This window comes from Anopheles arabiensis, chromosome 2 (genome assembly GCF_016920715.1).
Source record: "Anopheles arabiensis isolate DONGOLA chromosome 2, AaraD3, whole genome shotgun sequence".
Taxonomy (NCBI): domain Eukaryota; kingdom Metazoa; phylum Arthropoda; class Insecta; order Diptera; family Culicidae; genus Anopheles; species Anopheles arabiensis.
The window spans coordinates 29,753,287-29,779,014 of NC_053517.1; the positions used below are offsets into that span (position 1 = coordinate 29,753,287).

A 25,728-nucleotide genomic window follows, 5' to 3' on the forward strand; every position below is an offset into this window, starting at 1 on the left:
GATGTGTAGCCTTCGTTGCCGGTTGCCGGGGCGCCACGAGACACATGCAACAGCGTTTGTTTTTTTTTGTCGGGCAAGAGGAGCGGTCGGATGTGTCTAACAGGATGGAAAAGGATGACACACATCGTCACGCATTGAACAGGTTTGGACCGGTAATGAGTGACACCGCTTTTATGTATATCAGCGTAACAGTTCATCACATAGATCCCATCGTCAGTGTGAGTGTGTGTGTCACATTGGTCAGGTGTCGTTTTCGTTCATACCGGCGCGTTGACAGCATTATTTGTCTCGTTTGCCTATGCAAGCCAGAGGGGGAGGGGCTGGAAGGCTGGGGCACCCTGTAATTGAATGCTATTTAATAACGTTCTCTAATAAATAGTAATCCGGGATTTCTCCCAATCCCAAACGCGCCGGTCTGGGCATGACCCTGGCTGGGAAGTGGTGACGCTAATGCAGAGATGTCAAACTGGTGGCCCGCGACCGCTTTAGCCAAAGTTTTGAAGAGTTTTTCAACTAATTGTTAGACGGTTCATCGTCATAAAACTTTAAACATGCTTTTGCGTATCATCTCTTTATGGATGTATGCACAAACAAAGATTATAAAAAAAAACACCGAAAACCTTTCAAATCGCAGAAGAAAAACCAAAAACTGTGTATTTTTTTTAAAAGAATTTTGAATTCGGGACACTTTGTTTTTGTTTAGTAAAATGGTTACAAAATTAACCCCTTGACTGTCTCACGATTTAAAAAAAATACACAAATCCACAATGAAATAAAAGCAAACAGTTAATAAAATAAAATTATGTTGGTCCATTCTACAAAACCGTTTCTTTACACAAAAGATGATGGGCAAAATGTGTCATTATCATTGTTTTATCTCCCTCTGCCTCCCACCACGCGACGATTGAATTGAAACGGAGAACAAAGGCACATCCGCAGTCTCACTCGAGTAAATCACTGAATGGGTTAATCAAAATTATTTTAAGTCATGATAAACACTTTTTATAAAAATAATTTATAAAAATACAAATAATATTTTTCCAGAGAAAAGCTAGTTGATTAGCTTCAACCTTCCAACACAAAATAGTAAATGTCCGGAATTAACTGAAACATGCGGTGTGGTGTATTGGAACATTTTTTTTACAGAAATGAAATCAATCGGACTAGGTGACCATTGCTGTAAGCAAATGACTTTCAAAAATCAACAAAATCGCTTCAACAATTACCAATTACCGGGAACAAAAAGTGCATGTGTTTGATTTTAAATCTTCTTCTTCTTCTTTTGGCTCAACAACCGTTGTCGGTCAAGGCCTGTCTGTACCACCTGTGGAGTTGGCTTTCAGTGACTTATGGAATATCCCATAGCAGAATAGTCAGTCCTACGTATGACGGCACGGTCCATTTGGGGCTTGAACCCATGACGGGCATGTTGTCGTACGAGTTGACGACTGTACCACGAGACTGGCTTTGACTTTTAATAAGATGTTATAAATAATTTCAAGCTTTTCATGAGGCAGCACGAAAATGACTAGACTAGAATACAGGTGGGCTTGTGGCTCTGAGTTTGGTCGCCATAATGAATGGGGATTTCTATGGAGATTGGCAGGAAGGGAGCAACGGTTACTAAGTACTTGTATGTCACATTGCACTCCCCGACTGTCAAATGAAGATTTGTCTAAGTACACTTAATGAGCCGACCTGGCTCTAATGTGGACAGCATCAACAATAAGAATTCACGTGTTGCTAACGTACGTACGTAAATGCTGTTCCCAATCAATACTAGCTCAAAAATACTGATAATTAAATTGACTTCAAAATCAACATGAAATTTATTATTCTGCCACGGATAATCCAACCTGGCTAGTCATTGCCATTTATTGCCATTATTTTTGCGAACTAAATCTTATTAGTTGGCACAAAACTATCGCCATTATGAAAACAATCAGAAACCTACGGCTGGGCGCTTTAGTAATAGGTTTCTTAGATTTAATAAAATTTATTTCGCCTTAATATTGTGAAATGAAATGAAAGGAACTGCCAACGATCCTGCCATATAAAAACTAGGTTGATGCCCGTAATACTATTTTCAGTAGCATTTTAGCTCGCATGGTTAAATGAGTTTGACACCGCTGAGCTAATGGAATAATCTGCAATCGAGCAGCGACGGGTAAATGGTGTAGCAAGTGTAGTGTGTATATGGCACAGCCCGTAAAGCACCTGGCGCCTCCTTTCCGGTCGGTGACTTTCCTCTCCCCTAGTAGCAGTTATACCTTAGTGTTACCTTTACCTTTACACGACCGTTGAGTATGTCCCTCTAATTGCTTGTTCTTTGTTTCAGCACCATTTAACTATGCCATTTATAGGCGTATCGATGGAACTATAGCGATGGAATTATTTCGGTAAGTTTTTTAAACCATTCCAGTGAAATAAACAGCCAAGTTGTGTGTTTTTTTTGTCCCAATTAAATCAATTTTACCAACTAAACAGAACCATGTTATTGATGTACGTCTTGTAATACATACCATTCTACTGCCTTTATTGTTTTTAAATATATTATTGTGCGTCTGTTTGGTCCACTTTTTGAACGTTCCCGATGTCCAGCCGACGCGTTCGGTGATCGTGACTCTTTTTCTCCTGCACTCACAACACGCTTGTTCTTTCGCGTCCGCGCACGAGCAAGTTTCTTTGAGCATAGGGCGAAAGATTTTTGTTGTTTTATTTGCGCACGTACGTGTGTGTGTGTGTGTTGCAGCAGATGTGTGGTAGACGAACCATCGATCGAACCGAACCGCTTTTATTCGCCACCGTTTTAACGAACCGACCTGTCCGACCCAGCCACGACCGAAAGCTCATCATCCAACTCCTCGGACGGAGCGTCGGTGTGAGAAACGGTGTGGGCATAGAAACGCGCCAAGGGAACGGTGGAACCGGTTTGCCCGGCGTGTACGTGACCACCGACACACACACAGTCACGCACACCCCTTGCTCCTTTCCCATCCCAAAACGTGTGCTGACCCAGACGCGGGCACGCTGAGTCACTGGGCCCGGTTGGTGTACGAGCAGCGTACGAACCCACAAAACGCTGGCGAGAGAAAAGTCAGCAGTTCGCGTGGAAGCACGATGCCTGCGTCCTTGTTGTTTTGGTGCACGATGGCAGCCCCCTTCCACAGGTTCCGAGTGTCCATCCGGCGGTCGCGGCGATGGCGGATGGCTGGGACGGGGCAAAGCGGGGGGGATAGGAGGAGGTGCCCAACTTTCGCTCTTGCGTTGTACCACGACCACTCGCTGTACATCTTCACCACCTTCACCAGCCGGTGGGGCAACGAAAACAAATTCAGGTTTGCGGGCCGATGCCGACGAGCTTCCCCACCAACAAACACACACACACATGGAACACGCTGCTCTTTAGGGGTTGTTATGCGCTCTTTTCCCACTACAACACTGCTCACACTCTCTCGCTCTCTCTCTCGTGTAGCCGATTGTTTCTCCCGTGTTTTCGTCTCGCGTACGCAACGTTTTCGGCATCACGTGGTATTGGTTGGGGAAACAATTAGCCGGCCAAGGGGTTTTGGGTAGGGGGTGGTGGGGCAGGGTAAGCACAGACATCACGTTGGCTTTTTCTCATCTCTTTGGTAGTATTGGTGGTGGTGGTGTTGGTGCTACTCGTGATCAGTGCCAGCTGATACGGCACGAGGTGCGAATGCGGTGTGTATGTGTATGAATGGTGGAGTGGTTGGGAGAGTAGGAGACGGGGGTGGACTATCATTTCGCATGCTCTGGTGTGCGAGCACACACACACATACACACACATACTAAGCGCTTTGTTTGGCGGGTATGCTTCTTTGTGGGAGACACGACAAACCGAAGAATCTTTTTCTCCGGACCGGGGAAGCATCGTTATTTTTTTCTTCTATTTTTTTTATTTGAGCAAAAGTGTTGATGATCTGCCATCCCTCACCTCGCCGCTTGCTCCCCATATTGCTTGCTCCATGGCTTGCTCAGTTTTCTATACATTGTTCATCTGGTTCTGGTGATTTTGGTTTGCCCGTTTTGTGCAACGAGGAAGCACCGTTAATGTTAATGGAACCTGTGTCTCCACCTCTCACCCCCCCCTTCCCCCCCTGAATGTCCCACTGTCACTGTCGTCGGTGGTCGTTTGTCGACATTTTGCAACCATTTCTCCAGTTTGCGAGAGCTGAGCGAGAGTTTTGGGGAAGTGTCGCTATTTTCGTACGAAAGTTTTCTTCCCCACTTTCCCGGTCTGTTGTTTGCTGGTTTTTTTTTATTATTCGTTCTCATTCTGGTGACCAAATACGACACCGCTTTTTTTTTAATTTTATTTGGGGAGTTTTGATCTAGAAAACCGGTACCGGAGCATAGCGGCGGCATGAGAGACGACGATGCGGTGGCGGATGTTTATGTGTGTGTGTTTGTGCGCGCATTTTTTGTTTGCGGAATTCAGTTGAGGGTTGATTCTGAGTAAAACGGGCGTGATGTGTGGTTTTCGTGCTCTGCCGAATGGAAAATGGTTCACATCTGCTCTGTGGGAAAGATGAACCGATGCGGAAAACCTGTCTCCATATCGGTGGAAGTTAAGCATAAAGGTTGGGCTGTTTTATTTTTTTTAATGTTTATTCGCCCGGACTGAAATTGCAAATCAATACAAAAAGCTCTGGAGAGGCTAGGGACAAAACTGCCTTCAAGGTGTGTAGTAGCAGGTACATTTACCTCTGTGTATGGCAGCAGGTCAAATCGAAATCTTTTATCATGCGCTCCCACAACCACAACAACAACAACAAACGATTGATAGGGGAAACAGGGCACACCAAAAGCAGCGAAGAGGAAAGATAAAATAAACAACCATCAAATCTTATTTCACCCTGCGCCACTTTTCGTCCGTTGGCGTTTTTATCACGTCCAATTCGAACATTTGGTACCTGTGTTGGTTGAAACGGTTTGTTGCAACCCCAAACCACACACAGCCGTGCCGTGTCGCCGCCTGTTTGCTGGCAGCGTCGACGGCGTCGATTACCCAAGCCGCCCGCCCAACCGAAGTGACTCATCTTTGTGGTGTGGAGGTGAAAATATGACACCACTGTGGCTGGGCTCGGGCGAGTCACAACTCCCTCCAACTGCGAGCACGGCTTTCGGTCCAAACTAGCAAACGCGTTTGGGAGAAGCGCCTATGAGTCAATGTGGGTGCCCCGAATGTGTGGATCGTAACCGTGCGCAGCACTCCGTACCGAGCAGCACCTTTGGGTTTGTTATCGAACGGTGAAACATTGGGTGTGAGGCCACTTTCATCCACTATCTTCTGCCCACCCTGCCCTTTGTGTTTGTCTGTGTGTGTGTGTGGGAGGGAGAGACGATTGTATGTTGGTGGCCGTGAAATTGGCGCGGTTCCTTTCCACTGTTTAGAACTGTCGTCAGATGGAAAGACCGAAATAACGTTCATTTTGAACTGAAATTTAGAAAATAGTATATTTAGTCGAAAATTACATTTCACCCGTTGACGTGATAGAGATGCTATCGTAGTGATAGTAGTTCGTCGTAAAAGTTTCCAACTTAAGTCGATATTCCGCTGCTATCGGATCTATGACATTCTATGATAAGGCTGCGCTTCGTACGTACATAATGTGTGGTTTATAAAGCAACTATCATATGCCTATGCTCAAGCTAAGATATCAGAAAAGCAACAAAAAAAAGGAGAAAAAACTCTCTTCGATTTGTACTTCTGTTAAATACACACAATCATGCAAAATTATACAGAAAGCCGCAAATACAAGGAAGCTATAATAGTGTTAGAGAGCAGCATATGTGCTTTTGCAGGGTTGCTCGGCTCGATCGTACGAATTGAGCGTCGATTGCACGGTCGAGTTGTTGTGGTATCCGTGAATATAATAGAGATTTATCATAGATTCAAAAAGCTATAAACCAAACAGAAAAGGCTGAACAAGAATTGAGCAAAGGGTAAAACACAAAAATTGGCAGTAAATCATTCTACTCGTATGATTGTTCCCGGCTGGGCGGACAAAAGTTGCGCCTGATATTATGCAATTGGAACCTGTTTGACATTAGCCGTTAGTTTTCACAAGGCATATTCTGCTAGAAAGTATCTGTCAAACACCCTTTTACACTGAGGTAGTCTAGCAGCCTGTGGCGCATGTTTTTCGAGCAATTCAAGCTATCCATCGCTGGATGGATAACAAAAATCAGGACAGGCCGAGATAAATAACTTGTTTTGTTGAGTGTTTAAACATAAGTGTTCGGTTGTTTCCAAGTCCAAAGTTTTGTAACGGTGATACATTGTGCATTTGTTACAATAACGTACCTATTATTAGAATTAATTTTTTTAAACTGTACGTTAAATGCTTTATATTTTTTCCTTGATTTGGAAACAAGAACATTATAAAAGCCTAAATTCAGTTACCAGCCAAATGCTCTGACAAATAATTATTTTATAATAATTTCCTTCTTAAATAACAAATTCTTTCCACAAACAATTTCTACCGTGCAACCCCTTCAACCACGCACTTTGGCGGCGGCGAGAGGGCGTCAAAGCGAACGATGCACGAATCATGAATAATCGCGTAGCCGTGGTAGCTGGCCCAGTTAAGCCGTCTGCGCAAATGATGGTCCCATGTTGTGTGTCGCGCAGTGTAACGAATGGAACGGGAAGGGCGCTTTTGTGTTTGGTTGTTGCTCGTTTTGATTTCGTTTTTGGCTAACATTTTGGCCTAGTTCGATCCCCGGCCTAGCTGGGGCTGGAAGCCGGGGTACGTGCGTTCACCACGGCACCGATCTGCTGCGCCACCCTTCGGAGAGGTACTATCCAGCATCACGTGTCGGTGGCCCCGGCTTAGAGTAGATGCATCGCACCATTGACACAGCGTGGCCACTGGGGACGCTGAAGTTACGTGTCGCGTTTCGGTCGTGCTTACGATCGAGTAACGGCGATTTCTTGCGTGTGTGTTTCTGTGTTTTTAAGAGCCCCCTTGTCTGGCTGGCTGGCTGTTTATCGCCCGACTGGTGGGGGTAGGTGGAAGGCCTTCGCATGCGCCCGCTCATTAGCACAAAGCGCACAATCGCTCGCAGCCGGGCTGCTTGTGGCTCTGTGTGTGTGTGTGTTGTGACACACAAAGAGGGCATTGGTACTGGTAACCAGCGCTCACCGTATCACGCACCACCCCCAGCCCTGGTGTGACCCGTCCGTGGGTGGTGGTCTCGCGGTTTGTGTTTGTGTGGTGCATGCAAGTGCAAATCAAAGTCAACGGGCGCGCGGGACGGCTTGCAGCAAGGCCTGCCCAATGTTGCTGCGTCTGCTAAATAAGGAAGGTGTTTATGTGCGCCGGGCGGCCATACCCAGTGAGAGAGAGGACAAAACAGTAAATTAAGCGAGAGAGATAGAGAGAGAGAGAGCGCGCACGCTCGCACACGTTTTGGAGCCAGTAACAGTGCACGTAAACAGGGAAAGAGAGAAAGTGGCGAAGAAGGGTGCATGTGCTACTACGGGGGGTGGATGGTGAGTGGGGTGTTGGGTAGGGGTGCCGAACCGAACCCGTGTTCGGCGCTGTGCTTCGGGTGCGAAGCACCAAGAACACCCTTTGCGAGGCAGGCTGTGATTTTCGAGTCTCCAGATGAAATTGAACCGCGCTCGCTCGGGCTTGTGTGCTGCCGTACCGTACCCCTGTTGCTGTGTGTGTGTCCATATCAATTCTGTCCACCCAAAAACCAGCAGCCTTTCCGCTCCGTTGTGTGCAGTGCGACGACGAACGTGTGTAGTAGGCGTGGTGCATCGCTAGTGGCCCCAAAACCGTTGTGGGAAACATTTGCATTGTGCTTGCGTGAAGCGTTAGAAATTCCATTCGGCGATCGAAATCACATCAACGAAACAAACAAACCAGCGCTAAAATTGCTGTGCACGCCTCACCCACCACTACACATACGCACTACGGAAAGCATTGATTTGTGTGCACGGGGAACGGGGGCGTCGCATTCGAGTGACGTTCTTTGTACCCAAACCCTGTCTAAAGGGGCCTTGTCAGCCGGGTGGTGAAGCAATAGGCAAAGGCGAAGATAACAGTACCCCGTGAAAGGTAGGCTGTGTGTGTGTGTGTGTGGGCATGACACAAAAGTGTGCAAACAATTGTGGTTTCCCTGGGTCGGTCGTGTAGTGTGTGTGAGTGTGTGTGAGTGCGCTTTTTTCCCTTCCCAGGTGGAACCACTGTGTGGTGCACGCATCACGACGACGCTTCGCACAGACACAAACGCATCGCGCTGTGAGGGTGAGTAGATTTTGTGTTTTGCTATTTTCGTACACGCAGCGATTGTGGGTAGTGGTTGGAGCGGCAGGCTCGCACATACATAACGCTACCCCTCTGCCATCCCACCTTACACCCCCCGTTCACCCTTCGCCGCCACTCACATGGGTGGCGTTTGTTACTATTTTCAAAAATACTGCTGTCGTCACACATTTTCCCCTCCAATCCAAGTGGGCATGAATTCTGTTACACTTTTTTTTTATTGTTGCTTCTGCTGAGAGAAGAAGAGTGTCGCTCTGTGTGAGTGTGTGTGTGCAGCATAAATTGTTTAACAGTGTGAGTGTGGTTGAGTGCGTGTGTGTTGGTGTTACGTTTGGAGGGGAAAATTGCGCAAAGCATCATGCTCGGGCTGCAATGGCAGAGGGAGAGAGGGGGAAGTACGCCGTGGGATGACGTGTAGAGTAGTAGGGGTGGAAGAATCGCTGAGAACCGCGCCTGCCGATGTGTCACGTTGCCGCCGTGATGGCCACGTGTGCACTCATGTGGTCGCTACGTGAGTAAGCTGCTCGTATGTGAGTGTGTGTGTGTTACCGGCATCACGTTATTGTTGTTTTTTTCCCCTTCCATTGGTTTGAATTTGCTCGAATCGCGATACGTATCGCCTCCCCCCCCCCCATGCTCATGTGATGTAGCTATCCATGTATCCATCTCGTTTGCACGCACGGCGGGCACGGGCGTTCTTTGTGTGCTGTCGGAGCCCAGCGTCATAATAATTCCGCCGTACTAAAATGGGCCCTCACCATTTAGCTGTAGATGCACTTGCACTTGCGAGGTTTGTGTGAGGCCCTAAACTGCCCTAAAGTTCGACGCGTTGTTGTTATTGTACGGGCTTGATTGTGTGTGGTTATGGGTGCGAAAAAAAAGAAAATTGTAGTCCAGGCCTATGTTTATGCTACGAGCGCCGCGATCTGCGAAGGTATGCGTGCCGCCGAGTGAAATATTGTTCCGATTCCCTATCCCATCAGTGTCTCATCCTGCTCGGCACCTGGGAGAGTGAGATGCTGTGCGGAACGGCGATGGGATGAGGGCTAGAAAGTAAAAGTCTCTGCACCCAAGCACACTGTCCAATTGCCGATCCATCCAATATCCAGCCATGCTGGGCACAATGGTTGCGTTTTTGCTGAGAGTTGTCCGACATTCTCGAATTCGATTCGCTCTTCTGCATAGTAGCCAAACAAAGACATCACTGTGGCTGATGGAAATAACCGGTACAGCATAAAGAGTATGCGCGCGCGCGCGTATGTGTGTGTGTTGGAAGCACTGTTGTATGCTACAGCAATGTTGCTGATGTTGGAACTTGCTGCTTGAATCAGAAACACGGTCGTGCGCTGGTGAGGGAATGCTCAGCTCGTTCCGGGAAAGATTGTTGGAACTGAAGCGGAACCAGTAATGGGTTGCCACACACCTATGTGTGTACCCAACGATCGGCGCCAACGTTGGGGTCGAAATGACCCCTCTCCCCGAACTGGCAATGTTTGTGATTTTTCACCAATTTCTTCCACCTTCAAGCGAATATTTGTGTAATGTTCGGCTTGGCAAATGCGTTGTACCAGTAGCAGTAACAAGTCCCAAGCAGTGGCGGATTTAACGGTGCGCGGACTGAGCGGCCGCGGGGGGCCCCGTCAATGTAGGGGCCCCGTGTAAGGAAATTCCAGCATATAGAACAATGTGTACAGTAGTCTCAGCAAGAGCTTCTGTGCTAGTTAGGGGCCCCATGGATGAAGGGTCTCATAAACAGCCCAGTACAAGGATTCTGAGTACCCCTCCCCCCCCCCGCCAGCAAACCATTGAAGTGTGTTTGATTCAAAACCTAATGCAACCATATGCACCCCCCCCCCCCCGCTCGACACCAACCGGGGGGCCTCCACTCCTTTTAACGCTTAGGGCCCCCAACATCCTAAATCCGCCACTGGTCCCAAGTCAAGAAAGTGTCGCTGGCTGTTTGCTTTTCACACGCCCGTACTTGCTGTTGCATGGGGTGTTCTAGATGATTTTTATAGACGATCACACGCATAGGAGGAGAAAGTGAGATGGCCAATGTATGCTTCCCTAGTTTTCAGCTCGCGGCGAGCGGAAATCGCACACAGCAATTTCGGGACCAGCCAACCACTCGATTGCAACATCTTCACCGACGTTCACCAGGACGCAGACGAAGACGAAGCAAGTACTCTTCTCCCGCTCCTTCGATTACATCGATACAGTCCAGTCCGTGGCGACGACGTGGTTGACGAGAGGAGGCACGTTCTTCGGCGGTGTTGTGACGGCAGTGAGCGGACGTGCTAGTTTCACTGGCCAAAAAGGGATAGCCCTTTACCATCACGAACGGCGGGGGGGGGGGGTAATTTTGGGCTGGAAGCATCTCACAGGATTTTCTTTTCCACCTCTTGCGTCCTAAATATCTCGGAGACGATATCCAATTGGATTCGCCCGGCCCGGCGATTGCCATTTCCTGCGTCATAAAAGGGCAGATTCGAGACGAGCGAGTTATTCCCATCTCCACCCTCAATACACCGTTGGAAGGCGGCGGGGTGGTGGCTGGCCGTTTTTGGGCAAAACATGATTCCTTCTCCTCCTCCTCCTCCTCCAATCGGGGGATGATGCATGTGCTGGTGTGTAAGTGTATTTATGTTGCCATCAGCATATTCATGAGTGAACAAACAGCAAGGTTTTGCCATTTTTGGTTGGCTTTAATCTCGAGAGGATCTGCAGCTCGCGTAATGCTACTGGTTTGAATTGTTTTTTTCTTCTTCTTTTTGCTTGTGTGTGTGTGTGTGTGTGTGTGTGTGTGTGTGTGTGTGTGTGTGTGTGTGTGTGTGTGTGTGTGTGTGTGTGTGTGTGAAAAACATGCGGGTTTCCACGGGCAAACATTCCCGCTTTCCCGTTCAGTTTTGGGTGGGCAGTGGCCCGTCCCCGAATTGAAACGCCCAATCGCGCGGGTCGATGGTTTTGTTCTGCAAAAAGGGGCATAAGGGGCGTCGAATTTCAATGCTGGTTCTGATGCGCAAGTGGCGGCATTTGTCACGGATAATCATCATCATGCACAAAGCGTAGCACACCAGCAAAGCGTCGTACGTGGGGAAAAGTGTTTCAGGGTCGGTTATTACACTGTGTGGCCACGCTTTTTTGCGTGGCCGCCTGGCAGTGGAGATTGTAAGCCTCATGTGGCTGCGTGCACTGTATGTGTTGCGTTCGCACATATCTGTGTGGGCACACGATTGGTACTAGTGATGTGCTCTCTGGAGCGTACCTACGGCTCCGATCCGACTCCGACTATTGTTAGTCCGGTTCCGACTACGGCAAAATGGAACCACTAGCTCCACCCGGAGTCGGAGTCGCCCGGAGTCGGAGTCGCCCGGAGTCGGAGTCGCCCGGAGTCGGAGTCGCCCGGAGTCGCCCGGAGTCGTTCGGAGTCATTCAGAGTCATCGGAGTCGGAGCCTGAGTCATTCGGAGTCGTCTAGAGTCGATCGGAGTCGACCGGAATCGGAATCGGTCGGAGTCAACAGGAGCCTTGGTTCAATGTGCTTGACTCCGAACGACTCCGGACGACCTCGGACGACTCCGACTCCGAATGACTCCGAATGACTCCGAACTCTGGACTACTCCGGGTGATTCCAGACGATTCCGATCGATTTCTGATAATGCAGGACGGACCTACCTTGCGGAGTCAATTCCAATTTTATCGGAGTCGGATCGGAGCCGAATCCGGATTTTAGTCAACTTTACCCATCACTGATTGGTACGTGCCTGCATTTCGTGCACTGGCATGCTTATCAACGTGGGCTGCTGCAAGCATGATGCAAGAGAAGGAAAGCTGTCGAGAATGGAGAGCGATGGTGATAAAACGGAGGCTAGCCGGGGGGAAAGATGGCTGGCCAATTGTTTTGTGTACAAATACGTGTCACATCATACATATTTATGCTGCTTCTACTTCCCTCCGTCTGTACGCTGCCTGTGGTTTTGTTTGTTTTTCTTTGTGTCTACACATACCACCAACTATCTCCCTCTCTCTCCTTCTCTGTCTCTCTCTCTCTCACACACACTTACACACAGTTTCTCGCTCTCTCTGTATCTCTCTCTCTCTCTTTCTTTCTCGTTCGCTCTATCTTTTCCTCGAGCTGTAGATTCCGCAGATAATGGATGCAGTTCCTTCCGTTCTATACCCTTCTCCCCGGAAAGCCCTTATGAAAGAGGTTCCGTGTGCAACATACCACGATGACTGCTTGCGTTTATGTGTGTGTGTGTGGTTTCTGCTTTGTATGGTTCTTATTGTGGAATGTTTGGGGTTTTGGTAACGAGGTCTATGTGTGTGTATTTGTTGTGTGCATTTTAGGTACTTTTTTTTCTTTAAAAAAAAAACTTTTCTACGTGAAAATGAACAATGAACTAAGCTTCAGCTACAGTGCACAACAGAGACTGAACAGTTGTAGAGAGAGAGAGAGAGAGAAAGAAAAAGAACGAACAAATGGTGTGCAAACTGCACCCAAACCCATTTTTTTCTGCGGGCAGATGCAATGGAATGGGAAAATTCCGTAGCCTTCAAGTTTCCGGTTTGCCGTGTGCACAATCGGTGTTGTGCGCGTTGTGTGTGTGTGTTTTTTTCCTGGGGGAAAGGATAAATAAAGGACACCGAGCCTGTGTGCGTGCGGTGAATGTTTTTAAGACGAAGGGAACGATAGCAATGCGAGCGAAAGGGCGCGCAATACACATTGCCCCGGCACGTGAATCGCATGCATACACAAAACATCGCATTCGTTGGTGTTGGTTTTATGCTACGCACGCGTCCACACAGCCGCACATATGCAACACATGATGTTGTGTTTTCGCTATAGCCAAATGGTGTAGGTGTTGGTTTCGATCGTTCTTTATTCTGCTGTTTACTGATTTATTCTCTCTCTCACACACCGTGTTGCTTGCTCTCCGTTCTCTTCTTGCGCGCGATTTATCTCCTGTTTTCTTTCGTTTCGTTAATGTACAGGGTTAACCCCGTTGGCAGAGGGACGCGTATGAACATTGTTAAAACATTCCGCAATTCTGGACGGCTTTCTGCAACGGCTGGATTGTTTGTATATTTTTAGAGTAAAATAAAGCTTAGCAAAGGGATTAAAACGATCTTATCAAATTAAAAAAATGGGGAAAAGATCCCGTCAAACCCTGTAGGAGCGGGTTTTCCTTTCGCACATCGACTGCTGATGGCATCATGCTGCTGATGCGGGGTAAATACAATACTATCACGCAGCATAAACCGCTTTCTTCATCTCCGTTTATTGTGTGTGTATGTGTGCGTGTGTGTGTGTGTCACAAGCCGGGGTCGTCCACGATTACGGTTTACATTAGTGTGTGCTCCTTTCCCGCACCAAAATAACGAACAATCTCTGCTGCGAGCGCAAGCTGCTGTAGGAAGCGAAACGCGAAACTGTTCCTATCTGCACGCGAGTAGAGGAGCGTTTGCTACTGATGAAAGTGTTGAATCGACACTGCTGGGTCAGCATAAAAAAACACACACATACACACACAAATACACTACAACAGCGAGGGTCCAGTAAATATGCAAAGCAGATCCGCCTCAGCTTGCTGACGCTGTGCTGCGGAAAGCTTCTAGAAGGTGAGACGCCGCATAAATCCACCCAGCAGCTCTGCTCTCGGTCGTATCGAACGCAGGCGGTGGTTCCCGTTCGCTCGTGTCCCCTTTCGCGCTTCACAACAGCGCTCCCTATCTGCTGGCGGGCGAGCGAACCGATTTTTGCTCCCTGTGCCGATCGAACCTTCTCCACGGCTATCAGCATCGACTGCTGTCCGGGTGCTGTGTGCGTGGGGTAGTTCGGGGCGAGGGGGGAGGGCGGGGGGTGGGTGGTCTCTCCGGGGGCCGAGTATTATCATCCCGGCGCGTATGTGGGATGATGTCGAACCACCGGGGGGGCATCGATGACCATCGCTATGTGGGCCCGGGCCGTTTTGGGCCGGTTACCGTACCGTTCGCGTTCAAGTTTGTGTTTGTGCGGCGTGACATAATAATCAGCGGCATCGCATGGTGATGTCGGGCCAGCGTCTAACACCTTCCCCAGATCCCCGGGGAAGGGGTTTCTCCGCCCTTGACTCTTTGAAGCACGGGGTGAGCGTGTGTGTTTGTGCGTGCTGGTGTCGTGGGATGGGAGCGGACCAAAAGAAAGGCGAGCAACAACAACAACAATGCACGGAAAGCAAGAGCACACGGCCGTAATTTATGCTACTTTAACATACACCACCACACACACACACATACAAACACTCATGCAGAGCTCGGCCGGTTGAGCGAGAAAGGCGACCGCGGAGTCGGTTGAATGAATCGCATGTAAGCGCGTAACACCGCTTCCGGGGACAGGGCGGCGATGGGCAGCATAGTAGTGGAGAAGGAGCAGCAGCAGCAGCAGATGGTATCGAATGGGGTAAGAAAAACAAAGGGCACCCTCACGAAGCACCATCGGGCCGGGCACTCTCTCGCGTACGGCGGCTTGTTTGCCGCGTCTGCCGCATGCGTATCGTGCGCAACAGTCGTGCGCGCGCACCCGCACATACTCTCCCTCTCTCTCACTCATTCTCTTTCTCTCGGCTCGACACGGTTTCCGCGGTGATGCTTGGGTTGTTGTGTTGCCGTGATGCGAGAAAGTCTCGAGCGTTTGCCGATCGCAAACAAATCGGACGGCCAAGAAGCTACAACCCCATGCCCAAGCTCTTCCCGCGCAGTTGTACACCCTCATCATGTCATGTTTTGTTTTTTTTTTCTCTCTCTCTCTCTTCAATTTGTGTGTGTGTGTGGGTGTATATGTGTGGTAGTTAAGTGTGGAGAAACAGTCTCCACTGGTAGTGGTAGAGCGTACAGTGTACGACAAACGAGTGGCCGCCGATGAAACGGTCGATGTTTGTGATTTTCATGATGACCCCGGCTCTACTGTAATCTGGCTTACAACGCCGATGGTGTGTCTTTTTTTTCTTCTTCTAAGCATGCAACAATGGATCGCATTGTACGTTGGTATGGTAAACGGAGCAGTAGTATGCGAGCAAATCAACGAATGGTGTGTGGCGATTGATTCGATGCAATGGCGTTCTGTTTTTTTTTTCAAAGTGAACAAACTCTGCAGGACATGATGTTGTGTGTGAACAAATTGTTGGTTATCACTTAGGTTTGGTACACGAGTTAGAGAACATATTCCAGAACTCTTTTGACGTAACACCCCCAAAAAAACTTCACATACTCGAAAACTACAGCAATAATATGTCCAGCTTGCCGCCACCGTTGAGCAACATCGCTCTGACTACCCGTAAAAAAACTCGAACTCTTAAAAAAATCACCCCAGCAACAACAGCACAGCCAGTGTGAGAAGGGTAGTGCTCAGCCTATATGATGGTGTACCGCCATCACCTACACACAAGCGAATTGGAAACTTTCGCGTGCTCCGGTCCGTGTGGAGTGGTTGGGACGGGTTAATCGCGGGCGGGCCACCACAACCGTCACCGGCGGTGCGTTGTTGCCTTTTCGGTTTGGGGTGTCCGCGCCCGATCGTCCGCCCATCCGGCTGACGTCGCCGTACAGAAAGAAAACGAAAAAAAAAAAACAACAACAGTGTTGCTCATCGTGCGCGCGCACCACCCACCACCAACAAACGCCACCCGAATGTGTATCGTCGTCAATCACGCACATAGCTGCACAAAGCCACTGTTGCTGTTGTTGCTGTTGTTGTTGTAGAATGACACACGGTAAACACAGAACACTGCTACCCTTGCAACCCCTGTGCACACATACATATGTAAACGCATATAAAAACACACACACACATGCGGGGTGAGAGCTGCCAAATGCGCCCTTCTTTGCCGCGAGCATGTGTTTGTGTGTGTGTGTGTGTGCGAGCGGTTAGCTCTGTTTGGCGCACTTCTCGCACTTTCTGGTGCTTTTGTTGTTGTTGCTGTGGTTGATCACACTATCTCCCTCTCGTTCGTTCTATCTCTCTTTCTCTGTCTCTCAAGGCGCATGCAAAACATTAGTAAGGGGTGTGTTCGGCGCGCGCTCACCCATACACAATAGATCGCGCTCAATAGGGGGTTGTTGCTGGACGCGTATGGGTGTTATTCCTGGGCTGGGTTGAAGGTTCGCTGCTTGCTCGCACCTCTACCAGCGCAGTCACGCTCTGCTTTCGCTGCTGCCGCCGCCAGGTGAGCCGTTGCAGTGCCGCTTTGTTGGTGGCGCTCGCTTTTAGGGGATGATGATGATGACGATGGCCGCCCTCATTCGGCGGCCACACACTACTACACCAACAGTGCGCTTCTAGTAGGCGGGCGAGTATGCGCACGCTCGAAAAAACAATAATCTCTTCTTCGTGCGCTCTCTCTCTTTCTCGTTCACACTCTCTCGCTCTTTCTCTCTATGTCTTTCTCTCGGGTGTGCACACATACACGCGCGCGCACGACGGTGGTGGTGTACGGCGAGCAACCCCGTCGTTGCTATATAGCTGTCACTGTGCTGTAGGGTGAGTTTTTTCTCCCGTTGCCTCACTCTCGCTCTTCCTCCTCCTCCTCCTCCTCCTCCTGCAGCATCATCCCTTTGACAACAGCACACACACGGCAGGAACACGCGCGCGTCGCAGCCGGTTTCGATTGGTTCGTCGCTCTCGGCGACCGTCAGTCAGTTGGTACGCGTCCGTGAGCAAGGTTGGCATTGGCGAGACACACTGTCCGTTGTTCGGTTTCGCGTCCCGCGTGTGAGTGCGTGCATCGGTTTCGCACCTACCCTACCGTAGGTTCCCCGGGCTCCCTCCCCACACGCCCTTCCCGCGGTTTTCACGTTTGTAGTTGTCGCTGCCCGGGGTTTCGCAAGTGAGCCAGAGCGCGCGACGGTTTGCTGCAAGCGCACGCGTTTGTGTATGTGTGTTTTGGGTTGTGTGTGTTTCCGCTGCACGCCAAAGTAAAAACAGAGAGAAATAGAGAGAGAGAGGGAAGGAAAAAAAACAAATGCAGATTCAAAAGCTAAACGTTATGAAGTGCACCACCAGAACGTTGTAGAACAAACGACCGTACCCGACCGAACGTACGGCGGTAGAAACACACCCTTGGCCGTTGGGCGGAATCGGTGTGTGTGTGTGTGTATGTTGGAATTGTAAGTGTGTAAGTGTAGAGAGTGTGAAAAAGGTGGCAAAAGGTGAACCAGAAGGCAAAGGTGCTCGGGGGAGGAAAAAAATCCCCTCTTGAAAGCATCTTCCTCACCACCCACAGCTGTCGCACAACACGCAGCCATATCTCTTGATCGTCATCGGCTGGGCTGCCTCCGAAGCCATTCCTTAAACGGAAGCAAATGTAAGTTGTGCTGCCTTACTGTCTCCCTGCTCTCCTTTCTTTCTTCCTCTCTCTCTATGTCTCTCTTTATTTTCTCTTCTCCCGTACCGTACATTATCCATGGGAGTAGTTTCCGACTTTCCTCCTTACGATTGCTCACTCCCAAAAATGAAGGGTGTTGTGAAGAAAGCAAGCGAACAAAAAAAAACAACAAATCACGCGTCATTTGCAAACGCAATCGGACGAACACACACCAAGAGAAACAAACATTTAAAAAAAATGGTTTGTCGTTAGTGTCGTGCTCTTGTCCCATGGTGTGAATTCAAGCTTCTGGGGGGGACGGTTCACGATCGTGTCACCTTTTTGCTAGGCTAGCTTACGCGCGCACCGACTTGCGACGGTTTGCGGTTCGCACATTACACTCCCTCCCCCCTCCCCCCATTGGCCAGTGTTTTGCACCGTCTAACGGCCCTCTTGCGCCTTCCTTCACCCATCACTGCGTCTGGCCCAAGGGCAAAGGGGGTGCGCGCGTGCTTGCGTGGTGTAACGCCTAGCTTCGCTACATCTAGCGTAGCCACAGTCGTCGCACAGTCGTCGCTGACACACAATGAGAGAGACGTGAGTGACGTCATCCGGGGCAGCAGTGTAATCGCAGTTGCGCCCAGCAAATGCTGAAACACATACGCGCGCACACACACACACACACATACAAGGCGCGCGCGATCCCGTACACACTCTCTCACACACACCCCTTTCTCGTTGTGCGCTAGTTTTTCCCTTCCGAAGCCAGCGAGCGCAAGGCATTCTATTTATTCGCAGGCATGTTGTTGTTGTTGGTGGTATTTGTGGTACGTGTAGGTACGCGTGTGTGCGGCTGTGGTCAACGTGTGTGAATTGTACTCAAGGAAACGCTTTACTTTACTGTGATGGATTCCATTTTCGCTTATTCCTATTAGATTTAGTGTGATAAAATAGCATTTGTGGTTTCTTTTTTATTAATCGGCAACTACGCCTCAAGAGCGCTCGGCTGGGACTGGAGCAGTAACGAAAGTATGTGTGTGTAATTCGTTAAGTGCACAGTGAGCTAAATGCACATGCACCCCGTAACCGACCAACTGCATGCGTGTATGCAATGTTGGTATGAGTGTGTGGGTATGTGCATGGCTGGGATGTGTTTCCTTTTTATTGTTGTTATTTTTAGTACACGATGTGTGTGTGTGTGTGTTCGTGTGAGTAGTGGACAGGGTCAGGGGAAGGGAGAGAGGGTTTGTTCGTGAAAATTTGCGCTTATCGAAGCGCTTTGGTGATTTGTTGTTTTTGTTTCCAGCCTTTGTGCGCTGTGGAGAGTGTGCTTGCGAGTGAGTGTGTGTGTGTGTATGTGTGCGTGCATTGTGTGACACGACACTGTGGTGCAATTTCTCTCCCCCATTGAATGCTAAGAGGGGTGAAAGGGATGAGGGTTAGCCGCGATGAAATAAAAAAAAACCAGCTGTGTATTGAGGGGTTGCGTATGCCGTTGCGGTTTGGTCTTACAGAGAGACAGAGAGAAAGAGAGAGATAGAGAGAGAGAGAGAGAGAGAGAGAGGGAGAGAAAAAATACCAGCCGGACGTCATGCGATACGTGTGCGATGCGTAGCTTTGTGTGCCGCTTTTTCCTCTGCGCGAGAGAGCCGAACCGCAAGCGCGATTTGTCCGCTTTTGCTTGCTTCTTTTTCATCTTCGCTCGTGTCTTGTTGGGGTGTGTACACGTTGGTTCGTTTTGTTTATTAGCACGCGGTAGGGGGATGAGAGAGGGAGGGGGCGGTGTTGATGCTCTTCATGCTCCCGAGTGTTGCCGTGTGCGTGTAGGGGAAGTTTCGTTTCAATAGAAGGGGTGGTAGCGACTAACACTAGCACAGACGCTTCATCCCCTTCTCTACGTTGGGAGCCTCAAACTACGGCCAGCGCGGCCAACATTTCGATGACGCGCGCGTTCCTTGATCTGGTGGGGTTTTATTTTTGCCTGATTCCAGCACGATATCTCTAAGGAAAGAGAGAGAGATAGAGAAAGATAGAGAGAAATGAAAAAAAAAACTAAAGATAAGAGAAAACACAGACACGGACACTGGGACGACGTTTGTGTTTCGCTTTTCGGTATCGCGTGTTGCTTTATTCGCGGCCAGAGCGTCAACGAAGCAGCAGCAGCAGCAACGGCAGCAGCGGGCGTAGGTCGATAAACACAGCAGCAGGGTGAATATTAACACGGCCCCTGCAAGGGTGAGAACGTGTAACAAGCCATCTTGGTACGAATTTTCTCGATCTCGACAGCCGTCCCATTCCTGTTTTCTTTCGTGTGTGCGTGTGTGTCTTGATGAGAAAAGCTTGCTTTGTAGGAGCGGTTGCGTGTGTGCTATTTTATCACCGAACGCGCTCTGTAGTGGTGGTGTTACAGCAGTTGACGAGTGGTAGCTTTTGTGCAATGCATTGAAGGGAAATGGATATTACTGTTATTCTTTTCCCTATTCACGCCCAAACCATTGGCTAATCACTCTTAATATAGGTTGCGTTTAATTGTTTAATTGTCGCGCAAAGGAAAGCTACTCTGCAAATGGTACGAAACCTGCGAATGCAACCATTTTCTCTGTATTTGTGAATCACACTGTTCCACCCCACCCTCGCTGTAGGTGGTAAAACGTGCGTGACATTTGAGGAAAAACACACAGTGAACGGAAAAAAACATTGTGTACGAGAGGGGCAATACAGCAAACACGGTGCCTTGGTGTGAGTGTACGAAGGGAGGATCTGTGTGTGAGCTGTTGCCAGGGCCAGGGTTGAGAAAATGTTTTATTTCACACCGTTTACGAGTGTGTGTGTGTGCAATTTGTACGTGGAATAGCGTGCAAGAATGTGTGAATTTTTCAAAGTGTGAGAGAAGGTTTGCAAACAGCAGTTGTGCGTTTTTTTATGTGTGTGTTTTTGTCTTTTAATCCGTGCATTGTCTAGGAAATGGTATAAGAAAAAAAGAAACAAAAAAATAAACAAAGTTTGTATTTCACTTTTTCTGTTTCCGATTGTTACTCGAAATGCAGTGCGCTTTCACTGTATGTACACCCAAAAAAAAAAGAAACAAAACGGCAAGATCATCATTCAGCTTTTTATCATCCAGTGCCAATGAATGAAATTGGAAGGGAAAAAGAGATTATTGAATGAGAATGTAATGCATCCTCCTCTTTGATCGGATGCAGCCAAACGGTTACTTTTAAAAATGGCACCGATGCGAAGCTTTCCGCACAGCAGCAACCGCATCAGATCGTTTAGTTCTGCGCGAGCGGAGATTGAAAGCTTCTCGCTGTGGAGCTTTTCACTGCCCGTCGGATCGAGCTGCTGTTTGCGTAAATGCGCCTAGTTTAGGTCTGCGACTTTCCGTGTTTGTCAACCGTGCCCTTTGGTGTGTTTGGAACGTTCTTTCAGTCAGTCGTGTGTGCTTCTCGCGATACATGCGCAGGTAACCGGGCAGTGGGGATGATCCTCATTTTGTTTACATATAGTGGTGTTGGAGTTTGTTCTTTTTTTTTCAACTTTCTTCAACTGTGTCATACATGGTGGAGGAACAGAGTCGTGCAGCGCTGCTCCACGTCACTCGTACCTTGAACTCCGCGCAGCAGATTCAGTATGAGTAATTATTTTGCTCGCCCGGCAGCAACACACATTTGCACACATGCAACGCGTGGTCACCACCCTATCGCCAGTGGTTATTATGCGCGCTTCGTGGTGTGCGTGTGTTTTCAACGAGCAACAAGCATGCTCGCACGCGCGCCCCCTGGGGAGAAACCGTGGTGATTTTCCCCACCCTTGTGTGGCACTCATGTTGGGGTTTGTCGTTTGCCCTTTTTTTTGCAACGTCAAAATCACACACTAGTAAACAAGAGTATGTATGTATGCTGTTCATCCATAGCTTTCTGTTCTTCTCTCTCTCTTGTGACGCACTCTCTCTCTCTCTCTCTCTCTCACACACACACACACACACATATTCTTTCGTTGTCTCACTCTATCGCCCTCTCTTTCTCTCATTCTATCTATTTCTTGTAATCGCATTGCAACGCAATCTTTCAGGATCAACGACCCAGTGTCGTTTGAAAGTTTACCAACATTGTCGTAGCAGACGGGCGTGTGTGTGTGTGTGTGTGTTCGTGTATGCATTTGGTATTGTATGGTTCTGGATTTCCTCCTCCAGTTCAATCGAATACTCTTTTCCGGACCCAGTCGTTTGCCTTCTCTGGCCCATTGCCTGATGATGGGCTAGTTTGTTTTGCTTCAGGCATGAATGTTTCTACTTCACACACCAATTGTAAGCACTGTAGCTCGTTCTGCAGCTCTATAGAGTGGCATGGCAGGGATATATATCCATTAAGTTAATTACAAATCGAACGAAACGAACATTTGCTTGGCAAATGTAGAAAAGGTACAGTGGGCGTTAATCGATGTTCTGATTGCAAGCACATTCCATTGATTCGTTGGAAAAAAAATAGGAGAAAATCGGAATTCCACTCTGCTAAACAGCTGTAAAGGCGTTTCTAATATTCAAAATTCGAGGCTAAAAGATACCCGATACATAAAATCACCATCATAATGAACGATAGAAGGAAAAAACAAACCAAAAATCACTACCATCCTTTGGTCCAATACATAAATGTCTGTCTACTTGATGAGGGTTTGGGGTGGGAAAAAAACAAGTAGATTTTTTCCGACAAAATGTGAAGCAGAGCATGCTGCATGTCAGGAACGATAGGTTTGATACCCGTTTTCATGAACCGTTCACTTTTTTCGATCCGCTATTACCATCGCCGAAGAAGGAGGGCGTTTTCGGTTGTTTGCTATTGTTCTGCCTGTCAATTCGACACTCGACCATTATTGCCATCAAACTAAAGTGTCACTGTGTCGGGAAGGGGGGCACTGTTTCCGTGAGGAGGGGTCACACGTTCGTGTGCGTGGCATGCGTCAACACTGCCAATCATAAACTGTTTCTTTTTTTTAATCGGGCGTATTGATAGGGACGGAACTAATGCTAGTCATTGGCAATAAAGGTACGATCGAATTGGAATTGGATGGGCAATGTTACTGTCTGCATTGGAGGAAAATCGTTTAATGGAAGTCCTTCCCCATGCAGCTGACGTTTTTTTCCGGCTGATGTGGGTGGTTGGAGTGGACACGTTTGTGCTGAAAAATAAACAAAGAAAGCAAGGAAGCCGTAACAACGATACGTGGCGATACATTGCGCTGGTGCGCTGGCCGAGGTGGTAGAAAAGGTCAAGAAAAGGGCGATACTGGCCCCTTTTGTCGGTGGTGTTGCCACCGAGGAACAAAGCCATAGCAAGACCAAAAGTTGTTGGGAAGGAACACAGACGCTCGTCCCTGGGAGTGGGAGTTGATAGCGTTTCCATTGTGAATCAGGGTTTCGGCCATGGGTGTAGTAGTGCACCAGGATACCAGGATACAGGAAAGCGTGATAGAGACAAGTAAAGGCCTGAAGGACTCAACGTCCCTTCGTAACCAATCACTCCACGAACCAATCCTCTTAATTCGTGCAGGAAGAAAGCTGCCGAATCAGGATATAATTTTGCTAACATCCTTTTTATTTCGAAGTCTTCACATGCAAATTACATATTTTGGCTTTTGTTCGTTAAAATAATGAGTTTTTTCCTACTCTTTCTACTACCTTTGCATGAGCAATAGCAAAAAAAGACCCTTCTTTTCGGGGCTTCTGCACTTGTTGTCTCGGCAGCTCTGTGGTAGCTAGATCTTGTCCTTCTACACTCTCAAGTAGAAGGACGTATCATTTCGCGCATGCTTACCTTTTATTCCTATCCATTTCCCCTCCACAACACACAGATTTGAGAGGGGGGGGGGGGGGGCGGGGAGTGCAAATCAATCGCGCCTGTTTTTGCAAAAGACGACATTATTCTGCACTACTGTGCGTGTGTGTTTGAGGCTTGGTCGTGAAGATTGTCCCTGAGCATGAGCACAACCGAGCTGCACGTTTGTGTTGGCATCTGCGCAATTGCTGGCTCGGGAATGATGGTAGTAGTAAAAGCTGATGGCGGTGGCTTCTCGGACACATCATCATCAACGACAACAACAACCTTTACTTTGCAGGACGAAACTCTGAAAAGAGAGAGTGTGTGTGTGCTGAAGGGAGAGATAGCGAGAGAAGGAGAGAGAGAGAGACAGAGCGTGAAAGGAGCCACACGTGCGTCTGTATATGCCGGCGAGGTGTTTGTTGTTTTTCCATTACCGTTTGCGGTGCCCGGGAAATCCGAATCAAGTTTTTGCGGCGTTTGCGGAAGTGCCTCATGCTACATGCTGTCGGCGTCACCCAATCCCCGCACAGGTTTCGGGCGGAAAATCGAACCCTTGGCAATTTGCATCACTCTTCTAGCCCGGGCATGATCGGTGGAGGATGTGTGAGTGTGTGTGTGTGGATGTGTGTTGTACCCGTTTGATAGAACGCAAACGCATTCTACGCTCACGTGGTGACGCCGAGTGGCGCGTGACCACAGCAAACAGCTAACGGCTGCGGAGAAGGAACAAAATGACTGCGATGAAAAAAGGCCACATATTGGGGGACATTTGGTATAATACTACTTTGGTCATTTTATGGCATCAATTTGGGATTTATCATATACCTATACCTATATCTTGCACAAAAAAATGTAATTTAACAAATTATTGATCATACGCAATCAATTCTCTGTTACTTCATTTCTAAAAACTATTTGCATAACACTGTTTCCAAATGTTGCTGAAGCGCATTTTGGACGGACACATTAAACACATCAAATCCTGGTAGTAGTTGTATTAGATAGCGATGAAAACGTTCGATCGATTCGAATCAACCAGGCAAACCAACGAAACAACGGGGAGAAGAACGTTACACAGTGTAAAAAGGACATTTGTGTCCACGTGTGAGGTTTGGTGGCCATCAAACCGGTTTGGTGATTCGGCAAAAAGCGTGTCAAAGTGTTTGTGAGCTCGCGGCCAAGGCTGCGATGGATGCGATGGTTACAGGCACACAAAAGCAAGCACACACGTAACCGGGGATGCAGGCGAAAAGAGAATGTTTTGCAGCAAAAGAGCCCCAGACCAACCCCAGGGGCATGATGGTGCCCATGCGCGCCATGCGTTACTGGGCAAATGATGTTGCTCCGATGTTGATGATGGTGTGTGCTGTGTTTTGAATGTGAAAGAGAGTCCTGTCTGCCCTTTTCCCGAGCATTCAACAGCACTCAGCGGGAGTTGTGTCCTTTCCGGGACGTTATTTGAGCGAATCGCGGGGAGAAGAGGGGGAGGGGGGAAGGTGCGGCTTGCCGGCAAGCGACGACGACAGACGGAGCTCGTTACGGTGCTCCAAGCGGTGCCATTGCCGACACTGTTGCTTTGTTGTGTGTCGCGTCGTTTTCCGCCCTTGGCGAGCACATGCGCACTGGCCATGCCGGATGTTTGCGAGCACAAGGGTTGCACCTCCCGACGCAGCCACCCATCCCTCCCCCCCCTTTTCACCCATTTTGGCCGGGCGCTTTTCCGGCAAAATAGCTCGTACAATGGCTGTGTGTCTCGATGGGACTTGATGGGCGATCAATTCCGGTCACCACTGCAATGAAGCAGAAGTTGACTTCAAAACTAGGTTCGAGCGAAAGGACAATTATGGTTTTAATGACGCTCATTAGAGCGTTGAACGCATGTAAAATAGATTGTTGTTGATAAACTATTAGCCAACAATTTTCCAATTCTGTTGATAGGAAACCTCAGAAGGCCAAACCTTTTTCGTATGGTATGTACTGCAAGTTCGAAAAGTAAAAGCAGATCTTGGAACATATTCATTTTACAGTAAAATTGAAATCAATTCCAAAGAAATTGTACCACCCCTTGGTCTGCAGGATGTCCTTCCGTGCTTGTTCATTCCTTCCTGGCACGACCCGTTTAGTACTATTTTCTCTATTTTCCTTACGTCCTCCAAAAAACGCCCGAGACTCGACCCATACCCACGGAAACATCCCCTAAATCGCGCTTTGTTTTCGTCGCAAACGGCATGTTTTGGGTCCTTTTCATTTTACGCACACACACACACAC

General features: G+C 48.5%; 1 protein-coding gene across 8 annotated transcripts in view; it reads left to right on the forward strand.

The window, feature by feature from the left end:
* The window catches only part of LOC120898834 (serine-rich adhesin for platelets), a 66,316-nt gene that overhangs the window by 7,852 nt on the left and 32,736 nt on the right, over positions 1-25,728 (forward strand). For 2 of the 8 annotated variants that reach the window (XM_040305232.1, XM_040305233.1), the window contains exon 2: positions 2,339-2,399. The gene's annotated coding sequence lies outside the window, so the exon portion shown is untranslated. Of the gene's footprint in view, positions 1-2,338; positions 2,400-8,124; positions 8,286-16,970; positions 17,644-19,774; positions 19,905-25,728 lie in introns of those variants that run through there. The other 6 variants (XM_040305231.1, XM_040305230.1, XM_040305228.1 and 3 more) reach the window with 4 other exon arrangements.